This window comes from Neodiprion lecontei, chromosome 1 (genome assembly GCF_021901455.1).
Source record: "Neodiprion lecontei isolate iyNeoLeco1 chromosome 1, iyNeoLeco1.1, whole genome shotgun sequence".
NCBI lineage: Eukaryota > Metazoa > Arthropoda > Insecta > Hymenoptera > Diprionidae > Neodiprion > Neodiprion lecontei.
This window is the reverse complement of record NC_060260.1, coordinates 19,019,158-19,036,273: the sequence shown is the minus strand read 5'-3', so window position 1 is coordinate 19,036,273 and position 17,116 is coordinate 19,019,158. Positions and strand designations below refer to the sequence as shown.

General features: G+C 37.4%; 1 protein-coding gene and 1 long non-coding RNA gene across 5 annotated transcripts in view; one reads left to right on the top strand and one right to left on the bottom strand.

The window, feature by feature from the left end:
- LOC124292641 (two pore potassium channel protein sup-9-like) overlaps positions 1 to 17,116 on the top strand; it is a 1,036,556-nt gene that overhangs the window by 206,331 nt on the left and 813,109 nt on the right. The gene's annotated exons all lie outside the window — the stretch shown is intronic.
- On the bottom strand, positions 3,763 to 4,868 carry LOC124292643. The gene is made up of 3 exons (XR_006902531.1): positions 4,802 to 4,868; positions 4,223 to 4,399; positions 3,763 to 3,862 (listed from the first exon to the last, which is right to left on the bottom strand). It is a non-coding gene; the product is annotated as an uncharacterized LOC124292643 (long non-coding RNA).

Sequence of the window (17,116 nt, the reverse complement as noted above, 5' to 3'; positions counted from 1 at the left end):
TTGAATATATCGTTATAACTTAAATGCTCTTGATTTTTGTCAAAAATACTCGTATTTTGTACTATCAGCGGAAATGCTATAACTACCTTGTTGTAAACACAACGTTATATATTTATATTCTTGATCTTTATGTTAAAACTTATTAATATTGATATGTTCGATGATTGATTTTGTTATTCGGATTGTTGATAATGTTTAATAGTAACTCTATACATCGTTATAAATTGTTTCCACTAAAGAAAAAAAAATAATTATAATAATATGGAAATTTGCAATTGTACAATTTTCGATTTACAGGCTCTGATGAAGGTCCACCTTTGCCTCGACCGAAACGTTAGCACATCACAAATAAATAATTGATCGTCTACACCCATGAGGTTTTTTCTTTGTCGCTTCATTACATTCTACGACCAAGAAATATTACATATAGTTAATATCCACCACAGCGGAAAAAAGCAAACAGAAACTTACCAGGTTGTTGAGAGTGCTGACATTCATTTATCTAGTTATTTAGGAACCATTTTATTAGAAGTAATTAATCAAAAATTGAATTAATCAGGCGGGAAAAATCCGTTGACAACTTGGTGCGAATCAAATTGGCGACAAAGAGAAATACCATGTTGGATAAATACGTAGGACGACGACTCGGTATCATGAACAAGATTCTAGGGAAAGATAAATTATTTTCTGTTCGAAACCAGATTAAAATAAATATTGCTAAAGTTCTTAGTATCAGATCTAAGGTCAACTAAGCCTTATTCTCTAACAATGTTACACATTTTTAAAATGAGACGTTTTCTGAAGTCAGTTTCGTGGTGGAGGATACTAATAGCAGAGAAATTGAAACTATGGTTATGTTCTAATTTGTGTTTTATCAGGGCTATTTTTCGTATTAATCACTTATTGTTAATATTACGTTGTGACATCACTTTCGGTTGTAAAATATGTTTCTTTCAGTGAAACATTTCTAGTCTGAGGAGGACCTATCTGCAGTAGAAGCGAAACGAGCTTCTCGTTCAGTTTTTTTTTTATTATTGACCTGATGACGCCGATAAATTTTTTTCTTTTTATACTGTTTGCGTCCGCTTAACTCGTATATTTATTACACCTATTACTATGAGTGTTAAGCATATGAACAATAGCACACAGATTCAACCTTGTGTGGTTATATCCGCACGTGTGATCTGTACACGTGTAAGCACCTAGCGAATAGGTGCGAACTTCCATTCTTGTAAATGCAGCACTTAATAGTTGACGATAGACGTGCGCTGGCGTTAAAAATATTCTGGTGTTGTTTTGCGTTTTCTGATACATCTGACTTTATAATTGAGCAGGCGTACAATTTAAATGATGAACATACGTTAGATGCTCGGCGATATTTTTGATTAGAAGTTGAACAGCGCAATATTACTAATTGCATCAGCAATAACTTACCGGAAACAGATGGTGTCGACGTAAACCGTTACTTGTTGTTGGATTAGATCAATACCTTTACCTATTTCGTTCTCTGTTCGTTACAGGTAGCTTACTCCGCGAGAGTTCTGGCTCGGTAAGCTGCAATCTACGTCAACTAAAGTTTCAAATCTTTTACTCACGATAGCTCAGGAAATTCCCCGACCACATGTGCTATGTTTATGAATCGATAATAACTGCGTTATATGAGTTCGTTGTGCTACTACTATGGTGTAAGAAGCAAGGTGTGCTCCGTAGAGGACCAATTTTCGTAAAAGCTCACGAATTCCGCCAGTGGACATCACGGCAAGTCAAAGTGAGGCTGCAGGGCAGGTGCATGCTCGCGTACACATTACAACATAACCTCAACTACACATTGATAAACGCACAAACAAACGTAGTGGGTCACGCATCGCGTTAACTCGCATCGTTTCACGAATTCAATAAAATATTCAGTTGTTCGGTTAAGGGCTGTAAGAATCATGTTGGCATCTGCAGAGGTAAAAGTATTCACATTTTCACTATACATGGATTGAAGACTTCATTCAACGTTTCATATGTAACATTCTAATCTACCTTGGAATCTTCTAATAGTTCTGAATTGACTGCCTTTTGTGACGTCAATCGGTTGCACTTTTCTATTGGTTAGTCCGAAAAGCTGCGCTGTAGGGCACCTAATTCTTCACACCATGGCTCCTACCGGCCAAAGTGTTTCTTCCTTCGTGTACTCACGCATAGCTTTTACTAGTATGCTACTGCAATATGTTTGTCTTTATTTCTTGATCCATATTTGACGCTTCACACGAAATAACATCGTTCCAACTCTTTGGCAACTGTTCTTTGATTAGAAATTGGGATTCAAGATTTTAATATTTTCCTGTAGTTATTTTAATAAATAAGTTCCCATTGCAGCTTACATTTGTAATTTCTGACACTCATTTCAATTTTTTGTTTAATGTTTAACACCCTTGCGACCAAATTGTTTTGGATTAGAACTGCGACAAAACAGTTAAAACGATTATTGTTTTAATTTTTTTTTATCTAGGTTTAAAACTATCCTAAAATGTATCAAAAATTGGAGAGTGAACTATCTGCTACGGGGTGAATGATAGTGATCACAATGAGCGGCTGTCGATAATCGCATCCATACTAATCGTAAGCGGCGACGTTATTATGGCCTATTTCGAATTGTAAGCCGTCGACTACGCGCACGTACGAGGAATCAGAGGAAGTGAGAGGAAGTTACATTAAGGTGTTGAATGTTTTGTTGTAGAATTGATTTATTGTCAAAGATATGGCGAGCGCAATGAGAAGACGTAAAGGTGAAAAAAGGGAAGAGAGGTCTTTTAGATCTTGTCCGAATGAATGGTGATTTCAGAGTGGAATATGGGGGAACGATACGAAGAGCTAGCTAGTTGCAGTGCAGGAGTAGAGGGAGCATTCTGCTGATGCGGTACGAAAACTGAGGCAGTGGGGTAATGATGAGAAAAAGATACAGGGTATAAGGTAGCTGTAGGAGTGTGAGAAACGTATCTAATGTCTGGAGGACGTGATATATCTATCTAGAATTTTTTTTGAATAAATTATTATGACGAATACACTTTTTTTTTTTTTAATGTCATGGATAGAGTTTGACTGTCGAAAAGGCGAGCACCAAGAGTAATATTTTTTCTTCAGTTCAGTCATTTTTTAAATCGTATGATTCTGGTTTTGCGCAAATAAGGGGAACCTAGGCTGCAACGACTTCGTTGCCGATATGACGTTTACGGGCATATTTGCAGTGACTATCAACCACACATTCTCCGAGAACGGCATCGGGTAGTGAAACGAAATGCATTCGCTCCACATACCTATGAGGACTCCCATTTTTAGTACAATGGACTGTGAATATTTGTTTTGATTTTATATAATAACGAGACATATGTAAACAACGGGAAGGTTAAGAATTTGATTCAGTAATCATAAGAAAATGGACAAGCATACAAAAAATAGAACAAGAACGATGATAACTATGACAGTTACATCAGATATTGATTTAAATAAATAAAATATAAATAACCATAGAAATCTTTTAATCATTCGTGCCATTGAATTTTACTTTTCTAACTCTCTGATCATATAAATATATGGACATCATCTATTTCGTTACATTTAAAATTACATACTCATATATTCATTCACACAATCATACACAAGGTAAAATACGGTTGTTTAGCCAATTAGTTCTTTTGTATCAATTGTTTTTTATATTGCTATTTATTTGTCAATTTCTAATTATTCTTAACAGTTTTTTTTTTTATTAAATTAACGGTTTTATCACTTATCCATGAAGTTTGACCCAACAGGTTCCGTTATTGATGTAAAATCCATTTATGGTGTTCTTTCTGTTGTGCGTCTTGTCAGACCGTTCCTGTAAGATGTTCGTTTTTAAAGATTAGTGTGCAAATTAGTTTTAAATTATATAAATGACGTATTAAATCTTGCACCACTACGAGGAATTAAATGGGTGCGTATAATCAGTTGTGAGTCGTAAAGTTTAGCGCGCACTTTTATAATTACGTATTATCGTCATAGGTCAAATGCCTATTGGTAAATAGATTTCATGGAAAAATGTTTTATGTGAAAATGTTGTTGCTTAGAAAGGATATCACATGGCGCTAACAATTACTTTCTTAGTGAACTCAGTAAGGAGATATCAAGGCCATCTTAAATTTTCGTTCCTAATTTGAATTCTTTCGGATATTTTGAAAAGTAGTTGCCATTTTTCTACCTTACTAAACGGCTGACAAAGATGGGTCCAATTTTAACCGTACGAGTAGTGCAGAAGAACGGCCCAATCGATGAAACTACACATCAGAAGCTCCATATTTAGAGGAAAAACGAAACAGCGTTAGGAGTTTTGGCCAAATCCGTGATGCAGAGGTCCGATATTCTTCCCGTAAGTACGCTGAGAAAAGTTTCATTTGTTATAGTTAGGTACTAGGAAATTGTAATAGAATTGGTATCGTTGCAACAACGGTTTAAATATTATTGGTATTACAAGAAAACCTGATATAAATAACTATTTATTGTAAATGTAGTTGTCAATAACAGATTTTCTGGTTGCTGCAATATTAAATATGTTTATCAAGTTGACTACATTTTTTAAACTCAAAAAAGCCTTTAACTTCTATTTACTATTGCAGTAGTTTTAAATTAGCGAAATAATAACAAGAAAATATGGTACGAGAGACCATAATAAAAAACGATAGCTACGCATACTTGATCTTCTGATTACGGCTACAAAACGGAATTTCATTTGTACCCGGAATGATATTTTTCGGTTATGGTGTACAATGAAAATAGTTACAGAATGTATAGTGAGCACAACCGAAGAGTTCTCTCGGTGAAGGTAGTTGTTAGGCACCACATCTGAACGTCATCCTGACAACTCTAAGGCTTTCTCCAAAAGCATTTCCTGCAAAACTCAATTATTTTTGGCATAGCGTCTCATATATGACACACCTTTTTTGAATCGGTTATTCAAAATTTACATTCAATTTTTGAGATGTCGCTGTCATTTTTTTTGCATAACCAGACTTCTAAGATGTCAATCTCGATGTTTTAAAAGGGATTATGAAGATTCCGCGAATATAGTGAATACTATAAATAATCAAACGGGTGAAAATGCATGTTTTCAAAGAATGAATGTAATTGTGGGACGGTTGTGGAGACTAGAAAATTGGAACTTGGTAATATTGGATTTTTGGGGTCGCTAAAAATAAATGTGATGAAAAAATTTCAAAATTCCAAATGGCGAATCCAATATGGCGTACTGAAAATATAAAAATTGATGCTATTCGCTCATATTAGATCGACAAATTTGGATTTTAGAAAATTCTCAAATCTGAACCCATTTTTGAAACCAGCTACCTCGAGAACCCATAACACACCCACTTTCACGGAATTTGGCTGTGAGGAAAAATGTATACTTCAAAGGGTTAAATAGATATACATTTCCTAAGGTATTTGGCATTTCAACTTGAAATGGTACACCCTGTACAAGCACAACGTGTAGAGATTGTTTCACACTTTTCCCGACTATATTATCTTTTTCTCATTTTTGTGTTCTGCATACCTATGCAACATGTGTGTATGATGACAAGAAAATGCCTCTTACCTTTCATTTTGTCTGTTCAATTTTCTGGCTCTCTGTATTCGCCTGGAATATGCAAAGGCTTGTCCTTCGCATGAATCGAGTCGCAGGGCATAAGGCACAAGGTGGTTAACGATCAACACGTACCCAGCATCCGTTTAGAGCGCTTGCGCGTAACGCTAAGATATGACGTAACCAACGCACCCCGGCTGTACCTCTACCGCGCCATTATACGCGTATAACCCACCTCATCGTGTGCGATGATTTTTTTTACTTCGTCTTTTATTTTCATCTTAAATCTTCCCATGAAAAATTTCATCTTTTTTCGCGATAAAGTTGCTTCTGCAGAGCAATTTTGGATTCCTCATATTTTCATGTATAAATCGTATGGAGTTCTTAAGAGGTGCATGTGCTTTACTTATTCCCTACATTTCACGTACTTCCTCGATTTTAAAGCAACTCGAGAACGCAATTCAATTGCCAACACTTTTAGAATTCGCTAAATCATTCTTATACGTATTCTTTTATTTTTCAGTGTGTGAGTGTGCCAGTTTTTTTCAGTTGAAAACGCCTTTTCCCGTTGCGCGACTTTTTTTTGTGAATTTAGGTATTACAATAAGTAGGCAGGCATGAAAATCAGGACTGTCTGTAGCAGCAGTGATAGTTTGATGTTTTACTTTTTCAAGTGGTTATACGTATATGCTTTAAATATACAGTATGAACATAGATTTTTTAAAACACATTTTCATAGATTCAAGGTTCACAAATATTCAAAATCTCATGATATGTTAATAAGGTTCAAAGTATCATTACGAATACGAATTTAGGTGTAAGGTAAGTGTACCAGTTACTGAACCGGTCCCAATTATTGACCTTTTTTGGTTTCATCTGTTTGATTTGTAGGTCTTCAATTACCAAAAAATAAATTTATAGTGTTTAACGCTCTAGCAATTGGTCTTAGTCATCGAGAAATTCACCGTTAATTTTTAATTTTGAAAAATAAAATGGTCAATAATTGCGTCAAAAGGCGACAATAATTGGTACACTTACCTTAGGCAGATCTTGGAGAGATTTATAGGACTGAAAAAGATTCCGTAAATATGCTGTGTAAGAAGTTGCTTCATCAGCAGGTGGTTAACTTTGTGGCAGAGAAGTGGCATATAAAACTCCGTATCTAACTTTGAGTGAGTTTTCAAATTGAAAAATGAATTCAAAAACCCCTTCATAGATGTTGAGTGAGTTTTTCTCAAAACTCCAGTCTCAATAATTACATGGGAAAAGAATTGAACACAGAGAACAATATTTCAATCATAACTACGGAGTTATTTTTCGACGTGATGGACTGTTCTGTATTGAAAGTCTGAGAATTCGATCATGAAATCGAAAAAGCTGGAAAATGGCAAGTAGAAATATCGATGATTGGATAAAATTAGAAGCATGCTTGATTACTTCAACTGTCTTATTTCAACCAATAATCATAGAATCATTTTCTGGTGGGTCGCTATAGCATTTCAAATAAATTTCATTCCAGACGGTTCAAAATTTTTTATCGAAATGCAGGTATAAATGTCAAATAAATAATAAATCACACACATGGTTATACATAGTCAATAATATTGAATATGTCATTTACTGTGGACAAGTTACTTATAACTAGTGTTGGAGGTTTTTTGGATTAATTATATTCTGTATATATTTCAAAGAAAGAAAATTGCTAATTAAAATCAAATAAAATTATAAAAATTTCAATTACAAGTTACGAATGTAATTAGTATCGATTTTTTTCTAATTGTTAGCAGAATTTGAGATACCAGGCTTCAATATTCTGCAAATTACATTACAGGATGATTAGCATTGTGAAATTTTACGAAAAACAACAAAGAGTTTACGCGAAAGTTAGTGCAAGTCTAAAACAAGCTGCAAGTTCAACCTTGCAAATTGCCCCCTATAGTAAAAAATTCACAATTAACTACTCGTTACATTGTGAATTTGTAATAAAAATGCTTTTAATTACTCTATACTGTGAGCATTTGTAATAAAAATCCATTTAATTATTTATTACTTTGTGCAGTTGTCATTAAAATTCATTCGATTACTAATAACTTTGAGTATTTACTATTTAGTATTGCATTTGTGTAATTTAAGTGCATTCATGTAATTTAATTACATTCCCACAAAATTTTTGGAACAATATTTAGTAAAATCAATTACATTTTATTCTCATCATCAAAGTCAACTCAAAAGTCAGTCACATTTTATTGGGGTGACCCAAAACTCATTGGAATTATTAATACTTACAGGGAATGACTCATATATACTCGAAAAATTAGCCGTCCATGAATCACTTTCTCTGTGTGGGGTGCGGGTAAAAAATCAGAAAAACCAAAAATTAGAATGGTCATAATTCCGAACAAAGATGTATCGAAAACTCACAGTCACGAAAGAACAAAGTGGTGAATCTTCATTGAGTCAGAAATAATGGAAGTAGAATATAAAGGTATCGAAATTTGAAGTTATAGAATTTAGAATACACAACTGGTGAAAATCCCGAAAGGCCATTAGCAGAATGAGGCAAATGCGATTGCTCACAAACACAAATAAATAACCTTCAGATGGATCATAAAGTAGAATTTTCATCTATTCGAATTCATAAATACGAAGGCTCAAGAATCAGAATGGTTAGAACTTCGAGTAGTACCTAATCTCATAGAAAGCTCGGAATATAGAATTGCAGTATATCAGAATCATCAGAATGAAGAATCGCAATATATCAGAAGAGTCAACTCATATCATATCAGAAGCCAAGAAATATAAGTTTATGATATCAAAAGTCGTATTCAATCTTTTAAAGATATAAAAATATTGCAGATGAAAAGATACACCTGATGCACCTGCATAAAATTCGAGATTCTGACACTCCTATCTGATTGTTAGTTAAGCATTTTATGCACGCATCTCTTCTTACATGCGATTCAGTCTAAATTTTGCTTACCTGGGGTGTTGGGGAACTCGAAATTTTATAATACAAAATGGCGGATCCAATATGGCGGATGAGAATTCTAAAAGTTATTTCGTTTCGATAAAACTTAGTATGGAATGATTTTTAACTTGTTGATTACGAATCTGTGTTTAAAGGTCAAGAATTCAAATTAGCGGATCCAAGACGGTGGACGTAAATTCTAAAAGATATTTGATTTTGATAAAACTTAGTATGAAATGGTTAATCAGGTAGGGCAACGTAATTTGAAATAAGTATCCATTGCAAATATGTGAAAACCTGAGCTAAATGCTAGCCCGAAGATATTGTTATTCAGCTTGTTCGCGACGTGAGCAGTTTATAAGTCAGCAAATAAGAACAGGCACATCGTTGGCCACACTCTAAAGGCCTAACCCAACAGCTTTAAAAACTCACAGTTCTCCAGTTGCGTTGCATTCTTTCTTCATTATTAAGTATTGAGAAAAGAATTTATTCGATTCTGTATATAAAACATTTTACAAGGCAAAATAGATTAGTTGGATAGACTCAGAATGTGAAATTCTGGTGTTAAGCCATCTGATCGGTTACGTTCGGAATACTGATCTTTTTGAATTGTACGATTCTGAATAATGACCCTTCTACATTCTGTATATCTGTTTTCCGCCGTTTCTAGATGATGAAGTTCTATTTTTTACTTCTATAATATTTGGACATTTGAGAATATGAAACTTTCTACAAATTCATTCTCTAGAACATTGACTCTATACATTATTAAATTCTGTACTTCTGAATTCTTGGATTAACGTTCTCTGAAGTCAGTGGGTTCGGACAATAGAGCCCTCTACTAAATACATTTTAGGTAAACTGCAGCTTTTTATTGGGCACTATTCGGAACTTAAAATTTCTGATAGTATCTGTTCTCTCATATTTTTTATTCGAGTTTATTAAATTCGGAATTCTGGACATTCTGATTGTCGGTTTTTCTGATTTCTTACCCCCACCCACTACTCGATGCCATAATGTCCACTTAGAATCCGGTGTATTTGGTAATCTCAATAATGAACCCTAGATACCTCGAAATCCTCTTTTCTCAACCCTTTCAAGCATACATTTTTCCTTACGTGCGATTTACTTGAAATTTTGCATGCATGAGTTTTTAGGGTTACTGATTACAAACATGAACTCTATATTAGAAAACTCCAAATGGCGGTCCCAATATGGCGGACAAATAAGATCAACAAGAAGATAAATTTGTTGGTACGTATTAAGTTCGTGTAAAAATGCGCATTCGAATTTTAATTGTGGATCAGCGGAAAAGTACAAATTCCGACCATTTGTTTACATGTGCTATTTTTGCTTAAAAAGATTGATGAGTTTTATATTTTTATAAATCTAGAAATATTTTGGGGACCGTATGAAACGAAAAAACTTGGCAGTTGTTAGCAAAAAAGTAGTTTAATAAATGAAGACCTGCAAAAAAAGATATGACGCTGAGCGGCCCAGGGTAAATTAAAAGGTTAAGACATGTTGAAGTAGAGATTGATGCATGATAATGCTACGGTGTAGTTCATTGTGATCCCGACGAGCGGTTATCAATGATCGCATCCACATCCAGTCGTGATGTTGTTACGGTTTATTTCGGATTCGCAACCCGTCGACTACGTGCACGTACGAAGGATAAGAAGAAATAAGAGAAACTTGTATTCAGGAGTTGACTGTTTGAGTACATAATTGATTTACTGTACAAGATATGAAGAGTACAATAACAAGATGTGGAGGGGGAATTAAAAAACGAAAGGGAGGTGAATTTAGATGTTGCCCGAATGAAAGATGAATTCAGAGTATGAATATATGGGAAAAAAATGCAAGGGCTTAGGTGTAGGAGTATTCTGCTGATGCGATATGGGAACCGAAGCAGTAGGGTGGTGATCGGAAGATGCAAGGTATAATGTAGCTTGTAAAGAAAAGTGTGGGAAAAGAATCTAAAGTCTAGAGGTCGTAACGATAAAGTTTCAAAAAATATCTGGATTTAGCTGCAGCAGATTACTATAACCTTAAATCGACTGAAAACTAGCTACAAATACTTTGGTGTTTCCTTCAATTCTCCGAACTTCTATTGGCCGGGTAAATTGTAGCACTTTGATACATACCTTGGAACTTTGAACCAATTTGATTAAACGAACAATGACATTCGTTACCAATTCTATTCAACTTAAACATCGTACCAGATATTTAAACGATCAAACGAACTTACCTGTTGTGAAGTTCGATCGTAATTATATGTAGAGTCTCGTTTGAGATGATTACATCGTAGTACCGTCTACTTCACGTTAGTGTGTCACGAATATTCAGAGCTTATAAAAAAAAGAGAGCGCCTGGCCCCCTGGCGCTGCGGTTGTTCCTTCTCCAAGTCATATTGTTTAAAGTACTCCATAAGGATTGAAAATAATAAAACAAACACATTTCAATAAATAAAGGGGGAGGGAATGATAGAAACGAACGGAAATAAAACGTTCAATGGGTGGGATGTAATCATCTCAAACGAGACTCTACATATAATTACGATCGAACTTCACAACAGGTAAGTTCGTTTGATCGTTTAATTATATTACGAGTCTCGTTTTCGAGATTACATCGTAGATGTTCAGAGAAAAAATTATTTTATTATTTTCTAAACAGCCTCAGGCAACAAAAAAGTAACTTTTATCGAGACCAGTGGTCTCTCGAGAACAAGAATCAACGGTTTTTTATTCGCTTACTTCGATTCTAACAAAATGTAATTAATGATATTGTAACGATTTAGGCGTTACGTTAATAAAATATGGATCCGCGAGTTTACTTATTATCAAATCAAAGGCGTGAACAAAAATATCGTGATAAATGCTTTTAATGCAATATGTTGAGAATAGAACGACACTCTATCTTCCAGCCAAATCGATGACGTGCTGACATCTATTGAAACCTATACACATTGCACGCCTCACGTGCTAGATACCTTTGTATTTTTGAATATCTCTTTACACTTGTCGTGACCGCTGACGCGTAAACACATAACATATATACCTTGTACTGTTTCACACTTCAATTACCTATAAATTAAACTATTCAGATTGTTTTTTCAACTGTGCTTTTCACTTACGCATAACCCGGAAACCAACAGGTTATGGGCCCAGTATTGTTTATAAAATAAAACATAAGTGAAAAAGGGTTTAGCTCAGTGTAAAAATAAAAGGAGAACAATCTGCGATCGTGACTGTGCGATCACGTGTTCGATCCGCTAAGCGCGTTTCGAAGAAATTGGAAATTTCGCGAAAAACAGCCATGAGTGCCGGTAATATAGTGCGTATCGAACCACTGCATAGAGATAATTATGATACGTGGAGAATTCAGGCAGAAGCTATCCTAATTAAAAATGAAACGTGGAAATATGTGAGCGGTGAAAAGGCCCGACCCGATGTGAAACCGGGAGATGTATCAGCGAGTACAGCTGCGGCAGAGTGGGACGATATGGACAGAAAAGCGCGTTCGGACATTATACTCGCGATTAGCCCCACAGAATTACAACAAATAAAAGGTTGCAAAACGTCACGTGAAGTTTGGACAAAATTAGAATCAGTGTACCAGTCAAGCGGGCCGGCCAAAAAGGCAGCGCTGCTTAAGCAGCTGACCTTACACAAAATGGCCGAAAGTGACGATGTACGTGATCATGTGCGAAAATTTTTCGACATTGTAGGTAAATTGCAGGAAATGGATGTAGTAATCAATAAAGATCAACTGACGATTATGTTACTGTATAGTTTACCGGAAGCTTTTGAGAATTTTCGCTGTGCGATCGAAACGAGAGACGTTTTGCCCGAACCAGAAATATTGAAGGTGAAGATTCTAGAAGAATGCGACGCGAGAAAGGGAAGAACGCCGGAAGCTGTACCAAACGCCATGTTGGCGAACAAAAGCGGTCGTTTTAAGAAAAAATGGCAAGGGAAACCACATGCGAACAAGGGGAAGGAGGACACATCCGAAGGTACGTCGTCGTTTAAATTTAGATGTCATAGATGCGGAAAAGTTGGACATAAAGCAGCAGATTGCGGAAGGAGGAAGGACACGCAGCCCATGAGCGCCAACGCTGAAATGAGCTACATTGCAATTCCAACGCAGGAAGCCGCACTGAAGGTTGACCCAATTAAACCACAGGGTACTTGGTGCCTCGACAGTGGGTGCACCTCACACTTGTGTGGGGATGTTGACAAATTCATCGATATGAGTAAGTCTGAACACAAATCACTGAATCTTGCAAGTAACTCATGTACAGAAATCAAAGGGGAGGGAACTGTAAAAGTTGTAGCTGATAATGGAATTAATAAGACTGTGCTCAACTTGGAAACGACCCTATATGTCCCTGATCTGAGGACAAATTTGATCTCTGTTGGGAAAATTACTAACAAACATCACGAAGTCACTTTCAGGAAACACGACGCCCTAGTGCGAGATCAGGATGGAAATATTACGATGATCGCAGAACGAGTGAATGGCCTGTACTATCTGCGAGAAGAGTCCCAGAACGCATGGAGCGCCGATGGTACTGATTGTGAGGAAAAGTCGATGCTGGAAAAATGGCATACAAGACTAGGACATTTGAACGAGAAGGACCTGGTCGAGGCGGTCAGTAAAGGAAACATCCTGGGAATAGAAATGAGGAAAGATGAGAAGCTACCTCCTTGCAAAATCTGCATGCAGGGTAAATTTACTCGTGCTCCTTTTCCGAAAGAATCCTCAAGAGAAACAGAATTGCTCGAATTGGTGCATTCTGATGTAAGTGGACCGATGCGTAAACAATCACATGGAGGCGCATGGTACTATGTAACGTTCATTGAGGACAGCACCAGGTGGTGCGAAGTATATTTTTTGAAAAAGAAGAGCGATGTTTTCGAAGTTTTTAAAAATTATAAAGCCACAGTTGAAAAACAGTCGGGCAGAATGATAAAATGCTTACAGTCAGACAATGGAAGGGAATACTGTAATACTGACTTTGACGAATATTTACAGAAAAACGGGATTGAAAGGAGGCTCACTGTGCCCTACACACCTGAGCAGAATGGGGTGGCGGAACGGAAAAATCGTACACTCAACGATATGGCACGCTGCATGCTCATCGAGTCTCAGCTGACTGGATCTTTCTGGGCGGAAGCAGTAGCCACCGCGAACTACCTTCGCAATAGATGTCCCTCGAGTATACTGAAAGGTGCAACGCCTTTTGAAAAATGGACTGGGAGAAAGCCAAACCTCTCGTATCTGAAGACGTTTGGATGCAGAGCCTTTATGCTTGATAAAACTCCTGGCAAGGGTAAGTTTGACCCTCGTGGAAAGGAATGTATCTTCATAGGATATTCGAAAGAATGCAAGGCTTACAGAGTTTGGATGTTGAATGAAAGGAAGATTATATCAACTCGAGACGTGAAATTTCTGGAATCGTCCAGTTTGTCAATGAAAAACATGAAAGCTGCTGCACGAAAAATACCTTTAGAACAAGATACAAGTAGGCCCTCAGAAGGAGGTACATATGAAAGAGGGGTTATAAAGTTTGAACTGACACCTGCAAGCACAACTTCAACTGAAAACCGACCAACATCGGAGAAAAGTGATTATGAGGAAGCTGAAGCAATTGTCGATGACAGTACTGACTCTTCAGAAAATAATAGTTCATCTGGAGACAGTGTATTCGAAGAAAGTATCGACGCACTGGGAGACCAGTCCAACCTACAAGACAACCTGACAAGAGAGGACCGATTTTTCGAGGAACCACAGCCGGAAGAACTTAGAAGAGGACCTGGTAGGCCAAAACTAGTGAGCACTGGCTCTAGGGGAAGAAGAAAGAAGATATATAACATGATTCCGACGCAGACACAAACCGAAAAGGATCAAGCAGACGACCCACAAGCAAGCCTGGCCGAAGTATCTATCAAAGACGCTTTAGCTAGTAATGAGGCACACGAGTGGAGAAATGCCATAGTTGATGAATTCGTGGCATTACTGGAAAACAACACTTGGAAGCTGGTGGACCGACCGCAGGATCGAAGCACCATTGGATGCAGACTGGTACTCTGCAATAAGTATGGAACCGATGGATTGCCGGTGAGAAGGAAAGCTCGATTGGTAGCTAAGGGCTACAATCAACGCCCTGGAATAGACTTCAGAGAAACCTTCGCACCCGTGGCACGAATGTCGTCTGTACGAATACTTGTAGCAACAGCCATGATGAAAGGAATGAAAATTCATCATCTCGACGTCGCTACTGCCTTCTTGAACGCAAAATTGGAAGAAACCGTTTTCATGGAAATACCGAAATTATTTGTTGAATCACTGCCTGAAATAGCTGCAAGAATGGAGAAAAAGCAGGGAAAAAGTTACGACAAAGATGCCATGACAAAGATGATCAAGGAAATCAGTCGTGGAGAAAAGGTCTGCAAGCTAGAGAAAGCCCTGTACGGACTAAAGCAAGCAGGTCATCAGTGGAATAAAGAACTTAACACAGTTTTGAATAAACTTGGAATGCAGTCTTTACAGGCTGACAACTGCGTATACTTTGCAAAGCGAGGAACGGACTGTATGATCATGCTGGTTTATGTTGACGACATATTGATGGCATCGAAGGACTTGAACTGGATGCAGGACATGAAGCAAGGACTTAAGAAGAGATTCGTGATCAAGGATCTTGGAGAAGTAAGACAATGTCTAGGCTTGCAATTCACTGATCAGAGTGGGAGGATAAAAATTTCCCAACGAGCATATTGCGAAGAGATTTTGGAAAGGTTTAAGATGAAGGACTGCAAGTCAGTCGGATCGCCGATGGAACCTAACACCAAATTAGAGAAGATCGAAGAATGCCCAAAAGAGAAGCTAGACTTGTACCCGTATAGAGATCTGATCGGCTGCCTGATGTACTTGGCCGTGAGCACGAGACCGGACATAGCTTTTACTGTAAACCGGCTTAGCCAGTTCAATACGGGGTACTCAGCAGAACACTGGAAAGCAGCAAAAAGGGTGCTTCGATACCTTAGAGGAACTACGGACCTTGGAATTGTCTTCGGAAAAGATCAGAGAACACTCGAGGGGTACGTCGATGCTGATTGGGGGTCGTGTCCGATTGATCGACGATCATACACGGGCATAATTTTTGTACTGGGGAATGGACCGATCACCTGGGAGGCGAGAAAGCAGCGAACTGTTGCTTTATCATCTACTGAGGCAGAGTATATGGGGCTCACTGAAGCAGCAAAGGAAGCCTCGTACCTTAGAGGATTTTTGAGAGAACTGGATGAAGTTCAAAAATCACCAACCGTTATTTTCAACGATAATCAGGGAGCTAAAAATTTAGCTGCTAATCCTGCATTTCATTCCAGAAGTAAACATATAGAAATTCGACAACACTATGTCCGAAGAGCAGTCAGGGACCAAGTTATTGAATTGAAGTACCTGCCGACGGAGGAGATGACAGCTGACATCATGACAAAGGGACTGAACGGGGTGAAACATCGAAGATGTCGTGAGCTTATGAACATGGGGTAAAGCAAATCGTTCAGAAAGCTGGTCGATCGATTGAGGGGAAGTGTTGAGAATAGAACGACACTCTATCTTCCAGCCAAATCGATGACGTGCTGACATCTATTGAAACCTATACACATTGCACGCCTCACGTGCTAGATACCTTTGTATTTTTGAATATCTCTTTACACTTGTCGTGACCGCTGACGCGTAAACACATAACATATATACCTTGTACTGTTTCACACTTCAATTACCTATAAATTAAACTATTCAGATTGTTTTTTCAACTGTGCTTTTCACTTACGCATAACCCGGAAACCAACACAATATACGTGTTTCTTGTTTAAAGTCTGAAACAAGACTGTTTTTACAATAATATCGGTTGGCGCAGCAACCTTATTCTTTTTAAAGACATAAGAGGTTTATAAACGTCTTTTATCTATGCTGACTACTAGATCATTAAAGAGGGGGCAAAACGGGTGATTTCACCCTTTGTAACACTACTCCCCCCCGAGGAAAAGAGTCGTCCCGACTCGGGAAAGATAAAATAATTATAAAAGTATTCTAGTAGTCAGTGCTCAAAGGTGAGTTGGAGCTGTGGCTCTAAAAATTTAAGAACTCCCTTTTTTACTATCTGGCATTTGCCCACAGTCTCAAGGTAAACCACAGAAAACCTTGAGCAGATAGTTGAGCGTTAAATAATCTCAAAAATTTATGTGCCATGTTTTATAAAGGTTAGTGTTATTAAGTGTTATGTGGCTTCATGAATACAAAGTTTTCCGCAACGGCCCAGATTGACGTCGGGAAGAAATTCGATTTTCTTCATGAAGGATCCCTCCGAAACAGGTTCGGATGAAAACACCGAAACGGGAACCGACAATTCCAGGTCCAAATAAGACGAAAACAGACTTCTCTTCATAGGAAATAAGGAAATCGGGGGGTGACTGAATCTAGAGCTTCTTCTGAGACAGCACACCCTAGAGTTTGGAGGACAAATGTGAGTGGTGGTA